Here is a 20,810-nt window from a genome sequence, read left to right as displayed (position 1 = left end):
TTAGGGGTCAAGTTCACATACTCAGACCTAATCCATGTCTATTTTATGAGTGGTTTCCTGGGTTCTTCCATAATTATGACATAAAATTACACATTTGAGAAATTATAAGCACAGGAAAATATTTAATTTTGAGCTTTAACGGACATTAAACATGATATAAACTAAGGATTTATGCATTAAATACCTATTTTTGGAGGTTCATTTTAAGATTCTGAGATGAAGTTCAAGATGTCATGTATGTTTCCTTTCATTGTTGTTGTGCTTACCTGTTTTTGCATCACCTCCAGCTGTGACCTCATATTGATACTTTTGTGTATTGATGTATACCAATGCTCTGTAGATGTGATTTTCCCTTATGTCAACCTCTCTTTTTTAAAAAATTAATTAATTTATTTTAATTGAAAGATAATTACTTTACAATATTGTAGTGGTTTTTTGTCATACATTGACATGAATCAGCCATGGGTGTACAAGTGTCTCCCATCCTGAACCCCCTCCCACCTCCCTCCCCATCCCATCCCTCAGGGTCATCCCAGTGGACTGGCCCTGAGCACCCTGTCTCATGCATCGAACCTGGACTGGCGATCTGCTTCACATATGGTAATATACATGTTTCAGTGTTGTTCTCTCAAATCATCCCACACTTGCCTTCTCCCACAGAGTCCAAAAGTCTGTTCTTTACATCTGTGTCACTTTTGCTGTCTCACATATAGGGTTATTGTTACCATCTTTCTAAATTCCATTTATATGTGTTAATATGCTGTATTGGTGTTTTTCTTTATGGCTTACTTCACTCTGTATAACAGGCTCCAGTTTCATCCACCTCATTAGAACTGATTCAAATGTATTCTTTTTAATGGCTGAGTAATACTCCATTGTGTATATGTACCACAGCTTTCTTATCCATTCATCTGCTGATGGACGTCTAGGTTGCTTCCATGTCCTGGCTATTATAATCAGTGCTGAGATGAACATTGGGGTACACGTGTCTCTTTCACTTCTGGTTTCCTCAGTGTATATGCCCAGCATTGGGATTGCTGGGTCATATAGCAGTTCTATTTCTAGTTTTTAAAGGAATCTCCACATTGTTCTCCATAGTGGCTGTTCTAGTTTGCATTCCCACCAACAGTGTAAAAGGATTCCCTTTTCTCCACACCCTCTCCAGCATTTATTGTTTGTAGACTTTTGGATAGCAGCCATTCTGACTGGCGTGAGATGGTACCTCATTTTGGTTTTGATTTGCATTTCTCCGATAATGAGTGATGTTGAGCATCTTTTCATGCGTTTGTTAGCCATCTGTATGTCTTCTTTGAAGAACTGTCTGTTTAGTTCTTTGGCCCATTTTTTTGATTGGGTCATTTATTTTTCTGGAATTGAGCTGTAGGAGTTGCTTGTATATTTTTTAGATTAATTCTTTGTCAGTTGCTTCATTTGTTATTATTTTCTCCCATTCTGAAGGTTGCCTTTTCATATTGCTTATAGTTTCCTTCGTTGTGCAAAAGCTTTTAATTTTAACTAAGTCCCATTTGTTTATTTTTGCTTTTATTTCCATTACTCTGGGAGGTGGGTCATAGAGGATCCTGCTGTGGTTTATGTCAGAGAGTGGTTTGCCTATGTTTTCCTCTAGGAGTTTTATAGTTTCTGGTCTTACATGTAGATCTTTAATCCATTTTGAGTTTATTTTTGTGTATGGTGTTAGAAAGTATCCTAATTTCATTTTTTTTTACAAGTGGTTGACCAGTTTCCCCAGCACCACTTGTTAAAGAGATTATCTTTTCTCCATTGTATATTCTTGCCTCCTTTGTCAAAGATAAGGTGTCCATAGGTGCGTGGATTTATCTCTGGCTTTCTATTTTGTTCCATTGATCTATATTTCTGTCTTTGTGCCAGTACCATACTGTCTTAATGTATGTCAACCTTTCTTTGTTTGGTTTATCATGCCCTAATTGCAAGTTATTGCAAGGTGGTTACATTATTTATTTAAATGTCAACCAATTATTCAAGTGGAAGGAAGTAAATGAAATGTATGTGGTCTTACACAAACTCTTACTTAGTACAGGACTTAACTTCTTCTGAAAAGCAGCCTTTATATAAATGCATTTAATCCAGGTCAACAATTTGACTCAACCAACACTGAATGATTTCATCTCTGTACAGTGTACTGTGCTGAGCACCTTGGAATGTGCAAAGATGATCCAAACTTTCCTGGCCCTCTGCTGGCTCTCAGTCAGTTTCCCATTATCTTACTGATTAATTTAAAGACAGATGTATCTGTTATTGGTGGTGCATCTTCTCTAAGTGATTGCTCCCTAAGAGTTTATTAGTTTGGCTTAGTAATTTCTCAGTAATTTCACGTTGTTGTGTTAGTCACTCAGTCGTGTCCAACTCTTTGCAGCCCCATGGACTGTAGCCTGCCATGCCCCTATGTTCATGGAATTCTCCAGGCAAGGATACCGGAGTGGGTTGCCATGCCCTCCTCCAGGGGGATCTTCCCAACCTAGGGATCGAACCTGGGTCTCCTGCACTGCAGGCAGATTCTTTACCATTTGAGCCACCAGGGAAGCCCAATTTCACTTAGTGAAAGTCAAACAGACAGCTTGATGCCATGAGGTCAGCTGCTGCAAGAAGGGATATTTCTGGATGAAATGGCTAGTGGTGTGTGGAGAAGACACTCAGAACAACCCTGCAGTGGAGGTGGGGAGCGCATCTAATCCCTGTCAGTGTCAGCACCAGCTTAGTGCTTAATCAGAGTCATGAACCATAGGCAGAGGCTCTCAGCATCTAACCCCCAAAGAGAGAAAAGGACTTATTTTCAATCAAGTGGCTTTTTTTTTTCTTTTTTTGGCCCCTCAATTTACATCCTGCTGGAAATCCCCTCAACCAAGACAAACCTCCATTAAAATCCACAGAGAACACACCCCCTTGACCTCCAGGGTAATTCTGAGAAATTGACATGTTAGATTTAGACTTGACTCTAGAGATTGTAGAAATCAATGGCCACAGTTGCCTGAGAATACATATAATGTAAGATAAGAACGTATCTTCATGGTTCTAGTCTTCCATTCTTTGTGTCACTTCATTATGGAAGAAGAAAAGTGGCAGAGATGATGAAGGTAGGAGAGATGCCGTAGATACAATGAGAGAGAACATAATTTAGGAGTTCTTTTTCTAAACAGGGCCACTTCTCCTCTGGCAAACTTACTGTTAAGGGAACAAGTATAAAAAGAGATGAGAAGTGAAAAAAAGAGAGGAGAAAGGGAGAAAAAAAAGACACCAGGGATGGAAACAGTGGGAAATGACATCTTCTCTGTGTGTCTGTGAGAAGGTGGGAGAACTTTGAGTCACCTGTAATTATACCTGCCTGCTCCCTTGTGTTATGCCTTTAAGTCTCACCTGATAATTAGACACTCTAGCAGCAAGTCATCTGGAGACAACAGAGGGCAGGAAAGATTTGCCTAAAGAAGGAAGAGAATTTGCTTAACATTATCTTATAAAACCTAGGAGGCAAGTTTGCCCTTCTGGAAACCAAACAATTGCTAGTCAACTTCTGGCTGGCTTCTCTCCTAGAGTAAACAGCTCAGGTTTTGACAGTCACTGCATTTCCTAGGCAACAGAAGTGTAAACTCAAGAAAAGGCAGGGCTGGGATCACGACTGACAATAAGCTGAGCCAATGAGACTGTAAATTTGCAGTAGTGATTCCAAGATATCCAATTGGCAGGAAGAAGGCAGATCAGGAGGGGTGAGGATGGAAGGTAAGAGGGAGGGGGCGAAGCGGGATGGGAGGGGACCAGTCTTCCCAGCTGCAGGAGAGAGCGTCCATAGTTTCAGTTCAAAGCAACTGGTGGCAACAGGTTAGCATTTAAGGTAAATCAAAGTTTTTTTTTCCATTAATACTATATTGATTTGATTACCTTTGTTTCACTTTAGCTAAAAAAGAACGAAGACAGTAGATGTGACTTTCTAAAAAGAAAATCAAAATGTTTATGAGCATTCTTGGCTGTCTGGCTAGCATGGAAATGGCTTGGTACTGGGAGAGGTTTTTGTTATCTTTGTGTAGAGGTGCTCAGATAAACATGTAGAAAAGCAATTTCCTTCAGTAAAGGAGAAGGAAACAACCATCAGTGAGCAGTCACTAGGTCCTGGGTGCTTGAGTGTGAAGTGTTTGGGTAAGTTGCTGTAAGCAGCCTATATGACATTGATAAAACAGCTTCAGGAAGGTCAAATATCTCCAAATTAAAAACAATGAAAAGATTGAGCTTTGCTTTAGACTTTGGTTTGTCTAACATTCTAAGTTATGTTATTTTTGTGACACCTTGCCTGCTGAACTGACCACTTAGAATCAGATAAGAATCAGAATTCTTATTAAACTGACACAATATGTTAAAAATTATATTAAAGAGTTGATTGGATTGGTCATGAAGTTGAAAAGAACCTTAGCAAACGGTAATACCATTTATTCAGGTGTCCAATCCCCTGGCCTCTAGTCTGGAGCACAGTTAAGCCATACTTAGTAGATGGAATTCTCTCTTGTTTTTAAATCTCTTACTTTTTCCTCAAAATCTTACAACTACAGAAATCTTTTAATTTTGTCATTGTGTATTTTAAACAGTGAGATTTAAATTGTGAATATTCATGTGTATTTCTATTGAAATAGTAATTATCTAATAATACTAATGATGAATTTCAGTAGTAGTCTGTAGTGTTCTGTTAAGTGTTGATAATATGATAACAGGAAACTTAAAGGTCTATGCCTTTAAGGACCTAGAAGGAGAGGCAGTCCTAAAAGAGAAGAGTTATGTCACAGTGCAGTGTGGATGTCTGTGGGCTTTGCACAGATTATACCAAGGAAGAAGCAGGCTGTTTCACTCTGAAGAGAGTGGTTATATGAGGCCTCACCATAGTGGTTTTACAAGGAAGAGTAGGATTTCCCTAGACCAACAAGGGAGGGAGGGTGTTCCTGAAAATGGGAGTTCATGTACAAAGGCACAGAGATCCAGAACACCATGATGTGTTTGTGGAGTATGAGTGGGTATGGATGTAGAAAAGATAGTGAAGGGATGGAGGTTAGTAGAAAAAAGACTGGAGAGATAGGCAGGGCCAGTGTACACAATAAATGCTAAGATGTTTGCTCTTTACCTGTACACAGTGGGGAGCAACCAAAGGATCTTAGACTTGAGCATGCAATTCGGATTTCCATGTTATGAAGATCACTTGGCCAGTCATCTGAATGATAGATTGGAAGGACAAGATTGGAGGCTGGGAACCAGTTGAGGGGAAATTTCCACAATGGAAATAGGAGAAAGCAGGTCCTGGGCTAAAGTGGTGTCCATGGCAATGGAGGCAGGGGAAGGAACAGATTCAGGAGGGGTCAAAATGGTGATATTTTACAGGAATTGGCTGCTAATTCAAGGCAGAGGGTGCAAAGAAGTCTAGGATGATGTTCAGTTAATGACCTGGAAAATGGTGTTGCCATTTCCTGAGGCAAGGAATAATAAGGAGGCAAGGATAATGAGTCTGGTTCATTAAACTCGCAATGTTTGTAGATTATTAAAGTGCACGTTTTGTGTGGAAATTTGAGATCTGGCTCTGGGGCTGAGGAGAGTGAACGAGTTGGAATAAAGATATGGGATGAGTTGTAATAAACAGTAGATGAGGCTGAGATTGCTGCAGGATATATGAGAGTGAGAAGAGGATAAATCATGGAATCCTGGAAAATAGTAGCATTTAAAGACAAGGGAGACACCAAAGAGATCAGACCTGAGAGGAAGGGAGATAGGAAGTTAGATTCATAGATATTGAGAGAAAAGAGTTTCAAGAAGGATTGAACAAGGTCTTGCTGGGCGGAGTGAAATAGGGTGACTGTTGAAGCTGGCAGTCAGGCTGGTGATGACTTCCTGAGTTTATGTTCTCTGGAGTGACAGAGTGAAGACCAGCCTGCAGTGGACTGAAGTAGGAACGGGGCATGAGAAAGTTAAAAACAGAGTCTCTTCCAAGTAGTTTGGCTTTGAAGGGTGAGAGCTGGAGGGAGTCTAGGGCTGAGGGACCACTGCAGATTCATGAATGAAAGGGAGCAGTTGGTTACAGATATAGAGAGGGAGGGGGAATGTGAGGATGGGGGAGTGAGAGGTATAAACTGTTGGGTGTAAGAGGTTGAAAAGAGTTGAACATGACTGAGCCACTAACGCTTTCTCTGCTTGCCCTCTGATCTCCCTGCTTATGCCTCCCATGAGCTGAATTCACCTGAAGCCTTAAAGTAAAGAAATCCGGTTAATGCAGTTCATAGAGGTCAACCTCCTGTAGCACAGATGTGGGTGGAGAATGGGGCAGGGGAGGGGCTGAGCAAACAGAATATTGAGCTCAGTGTCCCTGGTGACTCATGGTAAAGAACCTGCCTGCAGTGCAGGAGACCCGGGTATGATCCCTGGGTTGGGAAGATCCCCTGGAAGAGGGCATGTCAACCCATTCCAGTATTCTTGCCTGGAGAATCCCAAGGACAGAGAGACCTGGCAGGCTACAGTCCTTGGGGTCACAGAGTCAGACACAACTGAGTGACTAACACTTTGACTTTTAGTGAAAGATAATCCAGATAATCCAGAGGCTGAGGAGATTTAGGAGATTGATAGTGGAATAAGGGATTGAGGAAAGTCTGGTGTCTCTGCATGGGAGGAGCTCTTGGTCTCAAGGGACATGCCTTGCCTGGTAACTTGTAGTTGTGATAGGTGCGCAGGTACAAAGAGCAGAGTGTTTAGTTTCTTGTATCAGCTTTTTCTTTCATCTCTTTAATTAATACATTCAACAGATTTTATCCTATTGAATTTTCCTTACAAATTTTTGATCTTCATTCTGGTCTCAGTTTTGTATATTAAAAAAATATCAAGGTGTGTAGAAACAGTTTTGTGTGTTCCAGAAACAAACAAGCTGGCATTTGGGAGAAGACAGTGTTACGGGAATGATTGCTGTGGGGCAGAAAGGCCACAGCTGCCTCCAAGGGAAGCTAATGTCCGTGCACATTCCCACCATCCGTGATGTTCTTGCACACCTCCAGGCATGCTTCCATTGCCACCCAGGACCCTGTTTTCCCTCCAGTGCTCCTACATATTTTCAAAACCTGAAGCCGAATAGAATTAAGATTTCCCCAGTTCTTCAAAGTGTACAGTGTTATTTGTGTGAACAGGGTAGTACTTACGGCTGATTCACGTGGCTGTAAGGCAGAAACCAACACAGAATTGTAAAGCAATTGTGTGTGAGTGTGTTAGTCACTCAGGTGTGTCCGACTGTTTGTGAACCCATGAACCGTAGCCCACCAGGCTCCTCTGTCTATGGACTTCTCTAGGCAAGAACACTTCAGTGGGTTGCCATTTCCTTCTCCAGAGGATCTTTCCAATCCAGGAATCGAACCACATTGCAGGGAGATTCTTTACTGACTGAGCTACCAGGGAAGCTCCTGTAAAGCAATTATCCTCCAACTAAAACTAAATTTTACAGAATGCTCTTACTTTCTTTGGAAGCTCTGTTTTGTGTGTATCACCTCTGTGGTTGTCCTTGACCTCAACAAGAGCTCTTCACATAGAAGAAGGGACAGGCAAAAGTGCTCAGGAACTTCCAAAGCCAGTTGTCCTCACTAAGTGTGCTTTGGCTGTAATATTGCTAATAAGCTCGTCTCAGGTTTAATATATGAATGATTTATGATGACTACAGTGGTTCCTTGTTTAAAAAAGGAATATTTTCTGAAATGTTGTGGGTAATTTACAAAAGCCCCCTGGGGAAGTGGCAGCTGCAGAAAACCCCATTCAGAACTTTGGTTCTGCAACTTAGGTCTGAACTTAATCTCTTTGTACCTATCTCTTTATTTTGTGAAATAGAAATGTGTATGCGTGCTAAGTCGCTTCAGTTGTGTCTGACTCTTTGGGACCCTATGGACTGTGGCCTGCCCAGCTTCTCCGTCCCTGCCATTCTCCAGGCAAGAATACTGGAGTGGGTTGCTATGCCTTCCTCCAGGGGATCTTCCCGACCCAGGGATCAAATTTGTGTCTCTTATGTCTCCTGCATTGGGAGGCAGGCTCTTTACCACTAGGGTGACCTGGGAAATAGGAATAGTTCTCTTTAATGTACGTAAAAACACTTACAGCAGAGAGCCTGACAGAGTCCGTCCTCAACAAATGACCCCTCTTCTAGTATGGTGTTTCCTTTGTGAGGTTGCTAGGGGCTGCACGCTATTTCTATATCAGTCACCCAGTGGTGTCCAACTCTTTGTGACCCTATGGACTGTAGCTAGCCAGGCTCTTCTGTCCTTGGGATTCTCCAGGCAAGAATGCTGGAGTGGGCTGCCACTTCCTCCTCCAGGGGATCTTCCCCACCCAGGGACTGAACCCACATCTTCTGCTTCTCTTGCATTGGTAGACAGATTCTTTGCCACTGAGCCACCGGGAAACCCTTCTTCTGTATAGGATCAGATGCTGAATAGTTCAAGCTTTGTAGGCCAGAAAGTCTCTGTAGCAGCTATTCAGCTTGGCAGTGGTGGGTTGAAAACAACCACAGGTAACACATAAGCAAGCATATGTGGCTATTTTCTAATAAAACTTTATCTACCAAACTAGGCAGAGGAGCAAATTCAGCCCGTGGGCTGTGATTTGATGTCCTCAGGCCTAGTTCATCTTAGGCTATGTTTGCCTAAACTCAGAGTATGCTTGATAACAGCCTGTGTTAAGATGACCTTATTCGTTTTGGAAGAACAGAGTTTGAGGACTGAGAAATCACCAAGGTGCTAATTTCTGCTCCCAAAACTTGGCTTAGTTTCTTCCATCAGGGTGGTCTTATGGCCCCATCTGCCTCCAAAAACCTCAGGCTGCAGGTGAGATTGTGGAATAAACTGATTTAGAAGTTCTTACACTGTTACTTTCTGGAGGGACTCTAGTATCTCTACTAGTCTCTTCCTCTTCTTTGTAAACAGAACCTGGAGCATGGCAGTCTCCAGCTTAACATTAGATTTCCCAGCTGTCTTAGTTCATCTGGGATGCTGTAAAAAAATACTACAGACTGGGCAGCTTATGAATAACAGATAGTCATTTCTCATAGTCTTGGAGGCTGGGAAGTCTAAGGTAAAGCACCCAGCATGGTCAGGTCAAGGCCCTTTAACTGGTACAAGGATGGCTTCTCACTGGTGGCAAAAAGGGTGAGGGGTCTCTGCAGGGCATCTTTTACAAGGTACTAATTTGCTCTCAAAACCTAAGCACCTCCCAAAGGCCCCAACTCCTAATCCTATCATCTTTGGGAATTAGGATTTAATCATATGAATTTGGGGGGACACAAACATTGAGACCACAGAACCAGCCTCTTTTGCAGGAGAGACCAATGAGATTTAAATGAAAGGAGTTGGGTAGAGTCTTCTGGGAACCATTTTATAAAAGGCTGATTGAACTGGGAAGTGCATTCTTCTTGCTTTCACCTCTGTCTCTTTCTGGTTACCTGGAGGGTGATATAATGGCTGGCACTGCTGTACTTATTTTGTAACTTTAGGCATCTCTGAGAAAAAACAACAATGGTAAGGTAAAAGGTAGTAGTTTTTCTGGACCTTGATGACTACTTGAACTGCCTCCAGACTTCTTTGATATGAAAGAAAAGTCTACCTCTACCATTTTTAGAAAAAATCAAGCTGTTTCTGTTATGAGTAGCTGGACACAATCCTTACACTGAAGGTGGCATTCTGATTTTAAATTTCTATCCATTAACACTTTTTTTGGCTTTCTAGAAGTATCAGTTAAGAGCACACAGGTTGCAAATAAAGTGGCCATAAAATAAACATTAAATAGACAAATGATTCCAAAAAGAGCATTTTAAGTGAATGTAAAATAATTATTAAGCAGGTGATTTTGGTGACTAATGTTGTAAAAGGGCAAGTGGTGACCACATCTGATGCTTTCAGTTCAGTTCAGTTCAGTTCAGTTGCTCAGTCGTGTCCGACTCTTTGCGACTCCATGAATTGTAGCACGCCAGGCCTCCCTGTCCATCACCAACTCCTGGAGTTCACTCAGATTCATGTCCATCGAGTCAGTGATGCCATCCAGCCATCTCATCCTCTGTCGTCCCCTTCTCCTCCTGCCCCCAATCCCTCCCAGCATCAAAGTCTTTTCCAGTAAGTCAACTTTACTCCCATCTAAAAGTGGAGGAAAATGTACACTTGGGCTTGGTCTTTGCAGTGGGTTTGAAATCACTGTGGCCAAGGTCTTATAGCACCTGAAAAATGGGATATTTAGAAGTTACATGGTTGGTTCTTAGGGTGTCTTCATTAAAACCAGGGAGTTTGGAAGAAATGTTTATTTCAGTTCAGTCTCTCAGTCAAGTTCTAATTTTTGCAACCCCATGCACTGCAGCATGTCAGGCTTCCCTGTCCATCATCAGCTCCCAGAGTTTGCTCAAATTCATATCCACTGAGCCAGTGATTCCATCCAACCATCTGATCCCTTCTCCAACTGCCTTCAATCTTTCCAAGTGTCAGGTTTTTTTTTCCTTCACATCAGTTGGTCAAAGTATTGGAGTTTCAGCTTCAGCATCAGTCCTTTCAATGAATATTCAGGACTGATTTCCTTTAGTATGGACTGGTTGGATCTCTTTGCATTCCAGGGGACTCTTAAGAGTCTTCTACAACACCACAGTTCAAAAGCATCAGTTATTCAGCACTCAGCTTTCTTTATAGTCCAACTCTCAAATCCATACATGACTATTGGAAAAACCATAGCCTTGACCAGACAGACCTTTGTTGGTAGAGTAATGTCTTGGCTTTTTAATATATTGTCTAGGTTGGTTTTCTTCCAAGGAGCAAGAGTCTTTTATTTTCATGGCTGCAGTCACCATCTGCAGTGATTTTGGACCCCCCCCCCCAAATAAAATCACTCACTGTTTCCATTATTTCCCATCTGTTTGCCATGACATGGTGAAACCAGATGCCATGATCTTAGTGTTCTGAATGTTGAGTTTTAAGCCAGCTTTTTCACTCTCCTCTTTCACTTCTCCTCTTTCTGCCATAAGGGTGGTGTCATCTGCATATCTGAGGTTATTGATATTTCTCCTGGCTATCTTGATTCTAGCTTGTGCTTCATCCAGCCTGACATTTTGCATGATGTAGTATGCATATAAGTTAAATAAGCAGGGTGGCAGTATACAGCCTTGATGTACTCTTTTCCCAATTTGGAACCAGTCTGTTATTCTATGCCCAGTTCTAACTGTTACTGCTTGACCTGCATACAGATTTCTCAGGAGGCAGGTAAGGTGGTCTGATATTCCCATCTCTTTAAGAATTTTCCACAGTCTGTTGTGATCCACACAGTCAAAGGCACTGGCGTAGTTAAAGCTTTGGGCTTCCGTCATAGCTCAGTTGGTAAAGAATCTGCCTGCAATGCAGGAGAACTGGGTTTGATTCCTGGGTTGGGAAGATTCCCTGGAGAAGGAAATGGTAACCCACTCCAGCATTCTTGCCTAGAGAATCCCATGGACAGAAGGGCCTGGCAGGCTACAGTCCATGGGGTCACAAGAGTTGGACATAGCAACTAAAGAGAGAGATGTTTTTCTGGAACTGTCTTGCTTTTTCAATGATCCAATGGATGTTGGAAATTTGATTTCTTTTTCCTCTGGATTTTCTAAATCCAGCTTGAACATTGGGAAATTCACAGATCAAGTACTATTGAAGCCTGACTTGGAGAAATTTGAGCATTGCTTTGCTAGTGTGTGAGATGAGTGCAATAGTGTAGCGTTTGAACATTCTTTGGCATTTCCCTTCTTTGGGATTGGAATGAAAACTGACCTTTTCCAGTCCTGTGGCCACTGGTATTTTTCAAATTTGCTGGCATATTGAGTGCAGCACTTTCACAGCATCATCTTTTAATATTTTCAAACAGCTCAGCTGGAATTCCATCACCTCCACTATCTTTGTTTGTAGCAATGCTTCCTAAGGCTCACTTGACTTTGCATTCCAGGATGTCTGGCTCTAGTTGAGTGATCACACCATCATGATTATCTGGGTCATGAAGATCTTTTTGTATAGTTCTTCTGTGTATTCTTGCCACCTCTTCTTAATATTTTCTGCTTCTCTGAGGTCCGTACCACTTCTGTCCTTTATTGTGCCCATCTTTGAATGAAATGTTTCCTTGTTATCTCTAAATTTCTTGAAGAGATCTCTAGTCTTTCCCATTCTATTGTTTTCGTCTACTTTGCATTGATCATTGAGGAATGCTTTCTTATCTCTCTTTGCTATTCTTTGAAACTCTGCATTCAAATGTGTATATCTTTCCTTTTCTCCTTTGCCTTTCACTTCTCTTGTAAGGCCTCCTCAAACAATCATTTTGCCTTTTACCATTTCTTTTCCTTGGGGATGGTCTTGATCCCTGCTTCCTGTACAATGTCATGAACCTCTGTCCATAGTTCTTCAGGAACTCTGTCAATCAGATCTAATCCCTTGAATCTATTTCTCACTTCCACTGTATAATTGTAAGGAATTTTATTTGGGTCATACCTGAATGATCTAGTGGTTTTCCCTACTTTCTTCAATTTAAGTCTGAATTTGGCAATAAGGAGTTCATGATCTGAGCCACAGTCAGCTCCTGGTCTTGTTTTTGCTGACTGTATAGAGCTTCTCTGTCTTTGGCTGCAAAGAAGGCTGCACCATCTGGTGATGTCCATGTGTAGAGTTGTCTCTTGTCTTGTTGGGAGAGGGTGTTTGCTGTGACCGGTGCATTCTCTTGGCAAAACTCTGTTAGCCTTTGCCTGCTTCATTTTGTACACCAAGGGCAAATTTGCCTGTTGCTCCAAAGTATGTCTTGACTTCCTACTTTTGCATTCCAGTCCCCTATAATGAAAAATATATCTTTTTTGGATGTTAGTTCCAGAAGGTCTTGTAGGTCTTCATAGAACCATTCAACTTCAGCTTCTTCAGCATTACTGGTTGGGGAATAGACCGGAATTACTATGACATTGAATGGTTTGCCTTGGAAATGAACAGAGATCTTTCTGTCATTTTTGAGACTGCACCCAAGTATTGCATTTTGGACTCTTTTGTTGACCAGGAGGGCTACTCCATTTGTTCTAAGGGATTCTTGCCCACAGTAGTAGATATAATGGTCATCTGAGTTAAATTCGCCCATTCCTCTGCATTTTAGTTCACTGATTCCTAAAATGTCGATGTTCACTCTTTCCCCTATTTGACCACTTCCAATATACCTTGATTCATTTGCATTTTGTACACAAATCCAGCCAAAGCCTTGCTTACGTTTGAGTAGTTTAGATATTGTCTTACTCTGCTTCTTTAAGATCTGGCAGGTTGCCTAACTAGAATAGATTGCAAGCAATTTCCTGGTAAAATTTCCCCAGAGGCTCAAGACAGAGCAGAGGGGAAGAGTGAGATGGAGAAGGAACCAGGAGAGTGCTGTTAAGACAGCTCCTGCCTCTGGAGATTCCCAGGGGATGCTCATTATGACAAGGACCCCTTAACCCTGATGCCTCTATGCCTATCAAACCTGGGCTCATATTACATTGTGTTAGTTACTTGTTGCTGTTCATTTGCTAAGTTGTGTCTGACTTTTTGTGACGCATGGACTGCAGCATGCCAGGATTCTCCATCCTTCACTATCTCCCAGAGTTTGCTCAAACTCAGGTCCATTGAGTTGGTGATGCCATCCAACCAGAGAACCCCATGAACAGTAGTAGTTACATGAATCCTTGACTATCATGCTAAGCAGTTTCCCCCCACTCTCCTTGATAGCCAAAAATGCTGAAGCAGCTGCTAAGTGCTGATGAAATTCTTCCGAGAGAAGAATTTTACTTTATGTTTTCTCCCAGTTCTCAGAGGAGTCAATGCTCTCCTATTGGATTGCTAGTTATTTTAGCCAGGTAAAATTTGAAATCTAGGGTCAATTCAAACACTGCAGGAATCAGGTTTTTGCCAGATATATCAGTTAGGAATACTTTTGGCTTCAAGTAACAAAGGACCTGATCAACATTGGATTAAGCAAACAGAAGCTATATTTTTCACATGATGGGAGGGTGGAGTCCAGTAGTTGGCTATACCAGTTTGGTAGCTCAGTGATGCTTGGGTTCCAGGTTGATATCTTTGTGATTCCCTTGGCCTTTTCCTCACAATTACAGAAAGGCTGCCACAGCTCCTGATGTCACATTCTTGTTTAAGGCAGGAGGAGGCAAAACATATGGGAGATTTCTCCCAGAGCCCTCAGCACTTTCAGTTGAGTCTCTTTGCCAGAGAGACAGGGCCACCTAACTGAAAGCAAAATAAGCAGAGAAAGGAGATTGGAATCAATCAGTTGGCTATTCCAGAAAATCAACTGTGATTCAAACTCAACAAAGTGAAACCTACCCTGAAGAATGTGAACTCCTCCTGTAAGAGACCTTGGTTGTCTCATTCACTGCTGTTGTGCAGCACACAATAGATGTTCAATAAATAAATATATGCTGCATTCAAGACCAGGACTAGGGTGAGTTGAGGTAGGTCCCTGGAGCAAAATATTTAAGGAGATTCTTACTTTCAGCCCTGGGCAAACTCAGGGTTGACGTCTGTACAATCCTGAGATTTGAGGGCCTCCTTAAACATTGGAGAAGGAAATGGCAACCCACTCCAGTATTCTTGCCTGGAGAATCCCATGGATGGAGGAGCTTGGTGGGCTACAGCCCACGGGTCGCAAAGAGTCGGACACGACTGAGCGACTTCACTTCACTTAAACATTGTGCCCTAGGCATGTAACTCACCTAGCCCTAATCTTAACCCTGATTGAATGATTATAAAGTGAAATTTCAAGAAGATGTGTGAAATAAACACTTTATAACAATAATATTTGTGACATACTTTTTCTTACATTGTGCCATATCACAAACGTTAAAATAAGGAATTAATTCACATTCCAAAGGTCAGTAGAAAGAATAAAAGACTATGACTTATCAGATATGGGCTTTAGGGAAACCTGCATATTGACAATAACTGAAACACTGAATCTTAAACATCTTGAGAAAATGTATTTTTGTGCAGAGAAAGTTTGGTAAGATGCCAGACTTAAATGACATTTTATTTCCACAGTGTATTTATATCATTACAGGTGAGATTAAATACCGTAATAAACTAAATCTTATGTGGAGGTTGGCAATCCAAACAAAACCAGATGTTTCATATATTCATACACTATAGAAATAATTTAAAAAATAATTTGTGTGGGAAAAACCACCTCACACATCATTTTACTAAAACAAGCAAACTAACAAATAAATAACACTAAGGCTCCAAAATGAGTTAGTCGCTCAGTTGTGTCCGACTTTGCAACCCCATGGACTGTAGCCTGCCTGGCTCCTCTTTCCACAGGGATTTTCCAGGCAAGAATACTAGAGTGGGTTGTCATGCCCTTCTCCAGGGGATCTTCCCAACCCAGGGTTCAGACCCAGGTTTTCTGCATTGGAGGTGGATTCTTTATTGTCTGAGCCACCAGGGAAGTCGCTTCAAAACAAAGAGACTAAGAAAAATTGTTCATCTCGACCAGAAGGAAATTACACAGAACCTTTAATATCGAAACTCTAGCACTGGAAACCCAAGGAAGAACCCCACAGTGAGACAGAGGGGTCTTCTTTAGGACCCATGAGTGTCCTGCTTTGCTCTGCACTGCCGTTCGCTGTGCTCCTCTACTGGGAAATCCTTCTAGTTCTCCAAGGAATCTTTTCCTTGAAGCCTCGCCTCTCACTCATCTCATGTCATGGTCTTTCTCTGGGTCCCCAAAGCAATTTCTCAGTACCTTGCCCTACCTGTTGCGCATGGGGGCTGTGACAGAAGTGGGCATCAGCCTTGACTCTGCCTCTGTCTCGTGGCACATTCTCAGGTGAGGGACTTCCGTTCACTAGAATCCTTCATGGGAGTCAGCGTGCTGATGTGTGCAAAGCTTTGAGCAAGGACTTGTCCCTGGCCTGGTTATAATGGTCTATATACCTGTCCTTGCTTCATGCTTGCATCCTCCACTGTGCTATGTTGTAACCGTGCCTCCAGCCTTTCCCCTCAAGGTCTTGCTCCTGCCACTAAAGAGTGACCTGGTCACTAACAGCTGAGCTTCTCAAACTTAGGTATGTGTTAGTAAAGACCACCTGGAAACATGAAAATGCAGCTTCCCAGCACTCACACCTAGAGATGCTCTCTTTGGGGTGGAGGGTGGGCATGTCTATTTTTCAGTGGTGGTCTCAGCACCCCTGCTGGTCCCAGGTCTTTCTCTATAGCGGGGCTTCTCCACCGGAGCACGACTGACATTTTGGACTGGAGAATTCTTCATCGTCAAGGGCTCTCACACGCTGAGCGACATCTCTGGCCTCTACTCACTAGATGCCAGTAACATCCCTCATCCCTGTTGTGACAACCAGTAATGTCTCCAAACATCGTCAGATGTCCCCTGGGAGGCAAGATCATGTTTCTCTGGAACCACAGCTCTATAACATCACCTGTAGAATTAGCATAGTCCCTCTCATAGCTAGAGATGTTAAAGGTCTTTTTAGTTGAATAAAGCTCAGACGGATTAGACAAGGGAACTCTCACAATGTCAACAACACAGACACACACCTGTCATTATACCTTTTCTCCACGACTCTTTTCAAATTTTAAGTCTTTCAGTCTCAGAACGGGGACATGCTAGCCACCTGCTAGGCTACTCTGCACACTGGGATCTAATATTTATTTTAGAGAAGTAGTTTCTATGGGGAAACGTCCTCAGGAACCACTGTTATTTTTGCCATCTACCACGTAGTAATGACCAGTAAATTAAATAGATTGGAGTCAGCAGAGGTGGTTCAATTTTCCCCAATTATTGCCTTCAAACACTATCTGTTGTAACTAGATCCACCTGTGTTGTTGGTTGTTAGCGTACATACAACCCCGCATAATATGGGGGGGGGGGGGTGGTTAGCGGGCGGGGAAGAAAAAGGGAGGGAGGGGAAGAGAGAGACAGAAAGAGCCGGCACAGGAAAGGAGATTGCAATGCCACTAGCTGGCGCCAAAGACAACCCAATAAAGAGCAACCCTGGACTTGAGCATTTCTCTCTTCCCTGAAGATTCTCTTCAAGTTTTTCTCTGAATCCAGCAAGAGAGATTCCATGAACCTTGCTGAGAATTATGGAGAGACAGACCTCCATGCATGTTCAGCTTTCTGTAACCTACTCCACAAAGGCTCCCGGAATGCAGGCAGAGCTTACTTAGCTAGTGGCTGGCAGCTGCGTCTCAGGACGGCGGGATGACGGAGCCTTTAACCGGGTCCGACGTCAGGAGCTATGGTGACCAGGGCCAGTCCCCTTTGTCTTTGCTGCGTGTGCCTCCACCCATCAGTTCAGTTCAGTTGCTCAGTCGTGTTCGACTCCTTGCAACCCCATGAACCGCAGCACGCCAGGCCTCCCTGTCCATCACCAACTCCCTGAGTCCACCCAAACCCATGTCCATCGAGTCGGTGATGCCATCCAGCCATCCGATCCTCTGTTGTCCCCTTCTCCTCCTGCCCTCAATCTTTCCCAGCATCAAGGTCTTTTCTAACGAGTCAGCTCTTCGTATCAGGTGGCCAAAGTATTGGAGTTTCAGCTTCAACATCAGTCCTTCCAATGGACTGATCTCCTTCAGAATGGACTGGTTGGATCTCCTTGCAGTCCAAGGAACTCTCAAGAATCTTCTCCAATACCACAGTTCAAAAGCATAAATTCTTCAGCACTCAGCTTTCTTTATAGTCCAACTCTCACATCCATACATGACCACAGGAAAAACCATAGCCTTGACTAGACAGACCTTTGTAGGCAAAGTAATGTCTCTTCTTTTCAGTATGCTGTCTAGGTTGGTCATAAGTTTCTTTCTAAGGAGTAAACATCTTTTAATTTCATGGCTGCAGTCACCATCTGCAGTGATTTTGGAGCCCAGAAAAACAAAGTCAGCCACTGTTTCCCCATCTATCTGCCATGAAGTGATGGGACCAGATGCCATGATCTTCATTTTCTGAATGTTGAGCTTTAAGCCAACTTTTTCATTCTTCTCTTTCACTTTCATCAAGAAGCTCTTTAGTTCTTCTTCACTTTCTTCCATAAGGGTAGTGTCATCTGCATATCTGAGCTTATTGATATTTCTCTCGGCAATCTTGATTCCAGCTTGTGCTTCTTCCAGCCCAGCGTTTCTCATGATGTACTCTGCATAGACGTTAAATAAGCAGGCTGACAAATACAGCCTTGACGCACTCCTTTTCCTATTTGGAACCAGTCTGTTGTTCCATGTCCAGTTCTAACTGTTGCTTTCTTTCCTGCATATAGGTTTCTCAAGAGGCAGGTCAGGTGGTCTGGTATTCCCATCTCTTTCAGAATTTTCCACAGTTTATTGTGATCCACACAGTCAAAGGCTTTGGCATAGTCAATAAAGAAGAAATAGATGTTTTTCTGGAACTCTCTTGCTTTTTCAATGATCCATCGGATGTTGGCAATTTGATCTCTGGTTCCTCTGCCTTTTCTAAAACCATCTTGAACATCTGGAAGTTCACGGTTCACGTATTGCTGAGGTTCATCCTGTGCACCAAATATCCAGGCCTGCCCCCATGGGGCTTGGGATGTGAAGCTATAAGGGAGAGCTCTGGGTAGGGCCTGGGACCTTCTCCCGTCGCAGCCTGTGGGCCCTTATTCTCCATCTTGGATGGATCTCTTTATCTTCTCTGCCCCCACTGCCAACACTGCCTTCCTGGCAGCATGAGCTTTCATCTGGTTGTTGCCAGTCTGGCTTCACCTCCCACAGTCAGCCTGTTCCATCTTCCTGTCCATTCCCCACACTTTATCCAGAGGGGTCTTTGGTACAAACGGCGGCTCCCTCGCTTGAAACACTTGTGGCCTCCTGCCCCTCTCAGGACGGACTCCAGACTCACTACCATGGTGTCCGAGGCTCTAGGGGATATAATGCCTGCCCACCTGTGCAGTTTTATCTTTCTCCCAATTTCCCCTTCCCAAATCTCTGCCCGATCTCCACGGCTCTTTCTCACCCCCGCCACTACAGACACCCCTAGTCTTCAATCAGACTAAAATACGTTTGTTTCTCTAGTTATCATCATTTCTTTCTTTCTTTTTTTCCCCCCTCACTCTGGCCTTCGTACTTGGGAAATAGACAACTGCTCTCTCGCTTCTCGCATTCCCACGACCCTCGCCTGGGTGATTACCACCCTCACCTCCTCTGAAAAATCCTGAGAAAGCCCCACTCCAAGGCTGCTTAGCCTCATCTCCTGAGTTCCCTTGGCTCAGCTGTCTTCCCACTTTGGCCCCGATTCCTAGCCCAGTGCCCAGAGCTTATTAGATGTTTGTCGAGGAAATGGACAGAACTGGCGCCTCACGCAGCAACCTGCGCAGACGCGATGTCAACACAAGGTGGCGCTGCAGTCACGCGCTTCGGAGGGCAGCCTCTTGCTTGGCGCAGGCCCGGCTGGAGGGGCTCTGTTGTTCCCACGCCGGCTCCTCCAGGCTGAGAGAGGGTCGTCTGGAGTCAGGGACGGTTGTTCAGTGCTGTGATGCCGGTGAAATACGTTTGGGAACAGACTCCTGCCCTGGTACCTTCATGCAGACTCTAGAAGCTTGAGTATGGTCTCCACCAAAACTCGACTCATCCTGCCATTTTCCAAAGCCCTCGGTTCTTAGCAAATCTTGTTTCCTGCCTTGCTAATTAGAGGAGTTCAGTACTCCAAGTTCACGATTCTAAGCCGTTCAATCAAGGGCTTGCTTCTTGGAGTAATTTGCTCCAGTGGTGTCTCCCCGGTGGTTCAGAAAGTGAAGAGTCTGCCTGCAATGCAGCAGACCTGGGTTCGATCCCTGGGTCAGGAAGATCTCTTGGAGAAGGTAATGGTAACCTTCTCCAGTATTCTTGCCTGGAAAATCCCACGGACAGAGTAGCCTGGTGAGCTACAGTCCACAGGTTCACAAAGAGTTGGATAGACTCAGCAACGAACACTTTCACTTTTTGAAACTATCACGTGATATTTGGAATATCACAAATATTAGCTACTTGTTGATGAACTGGGTCATTAAATGATTAAAAAGGCTAGTTAACAAGGGCATTTGAAGTACCATGGTAGGCTGGATGGCAGGAGAGAATGTCATTTTTTCCTGGATATATCAGCTTAGATTCTGGAGGTAACTGTTTGTGGGGTCACTGGGTAGGGACGTCTGCAAAGACAGATCAGGTGGAGTGTTTTCCCAGACTCTACCCTGCTCTCCTCTGCCTGGGGGCCATCAAATTGTACTTTAAAATGCTTTTGTAGTATTCACAAAGGTGGTGGAGTCCTGCTTGGTCTTAAGCCCCAAGTTTCACTGTTGGCTGGGATTTGGGGGCAGGTTCCTTAACCAACAAGCTCCAGTTTCCATGTCGCCAGAGGAAGGTGGGGCACTGGATGACCTTTTGGGGTTCTGCAGTCCTGATGGTGTGTGAATTTCCGTGAGCCACGATAATGGTGGGAGCTGGGCAAGTTGCCTGACTTTTGTGCTCGTCAGTTTCTTTATCTGTGAAATATGAATCATAGGAGTAATTAGCTCATAGGGTTTCAAAACAATGAGGTGAAATCCACACCTGATAAAATCAGGCATTTAAAAATGTATGGTTGAATCTCCCTGTTGTGCTGCCATCATCTGTATCAAGTGCCAGCACTGCAAAAGGAAAGCCTGTCCCATGAAACAGTCACTCCCACGGCCCCCCTCCCAGGCCTCGGCAGCAACTCGTCTGTGTTCTGTCCATGGATTTGCCTCTACTGGATATTTCATATACAGCTCGTCCCCTACATACAAACCTTCG

General features: G+C 43.4%; 1 protein-coding gene across 5 annotated transcripts in view; it reads left to right on the top strand.

Annotated features, from left to right (window-relative positions):
- Positions 1-3,723: 3,723 nt before the first annotated feature.
- CAPSL (calcyphosine like) overlaps positions 3,724-20,810 on the top strand; it is a 36,226-nt gene continuing 19,139 nt past the window's right edge. For 3 of the 5 annotated variants that reach the window (XM_040262321.1, XM_040262324.1, XM_040262320.1), the window contains exon 1: positions 3,728-3,865. The gene's annotated coding sequence lies outside the window, so the exon portion shown is untranslated. Of the gene's footprint in view, positions 3,866-20,810 lie in introns of all 5 variants that reach the window. The other 2 variants (XM_040262323.1, XM_040262322.1) reach the window with 2 other exon arrangements.

The sequence above is a fragment of the Oryx dammah genome, unplaced genomic scaffold (assembly GCF_014754425.2).
Source record: "Oryx dammah isolate SB20612 unplaced genomic scaffold, SCBI_Odam_1.1 HiC_scaffold_20, whole genome shotgun sequence".
NCBI classification, from domain to species: Eukaryota; Metazoa; Chordata; class Mammalia; order Artiodactyla; family Bovidae; genus Oryx; species Oryx dammah.
This window is presented reverse-complemented; position numbering and strand designations above follow the sequence as displayed.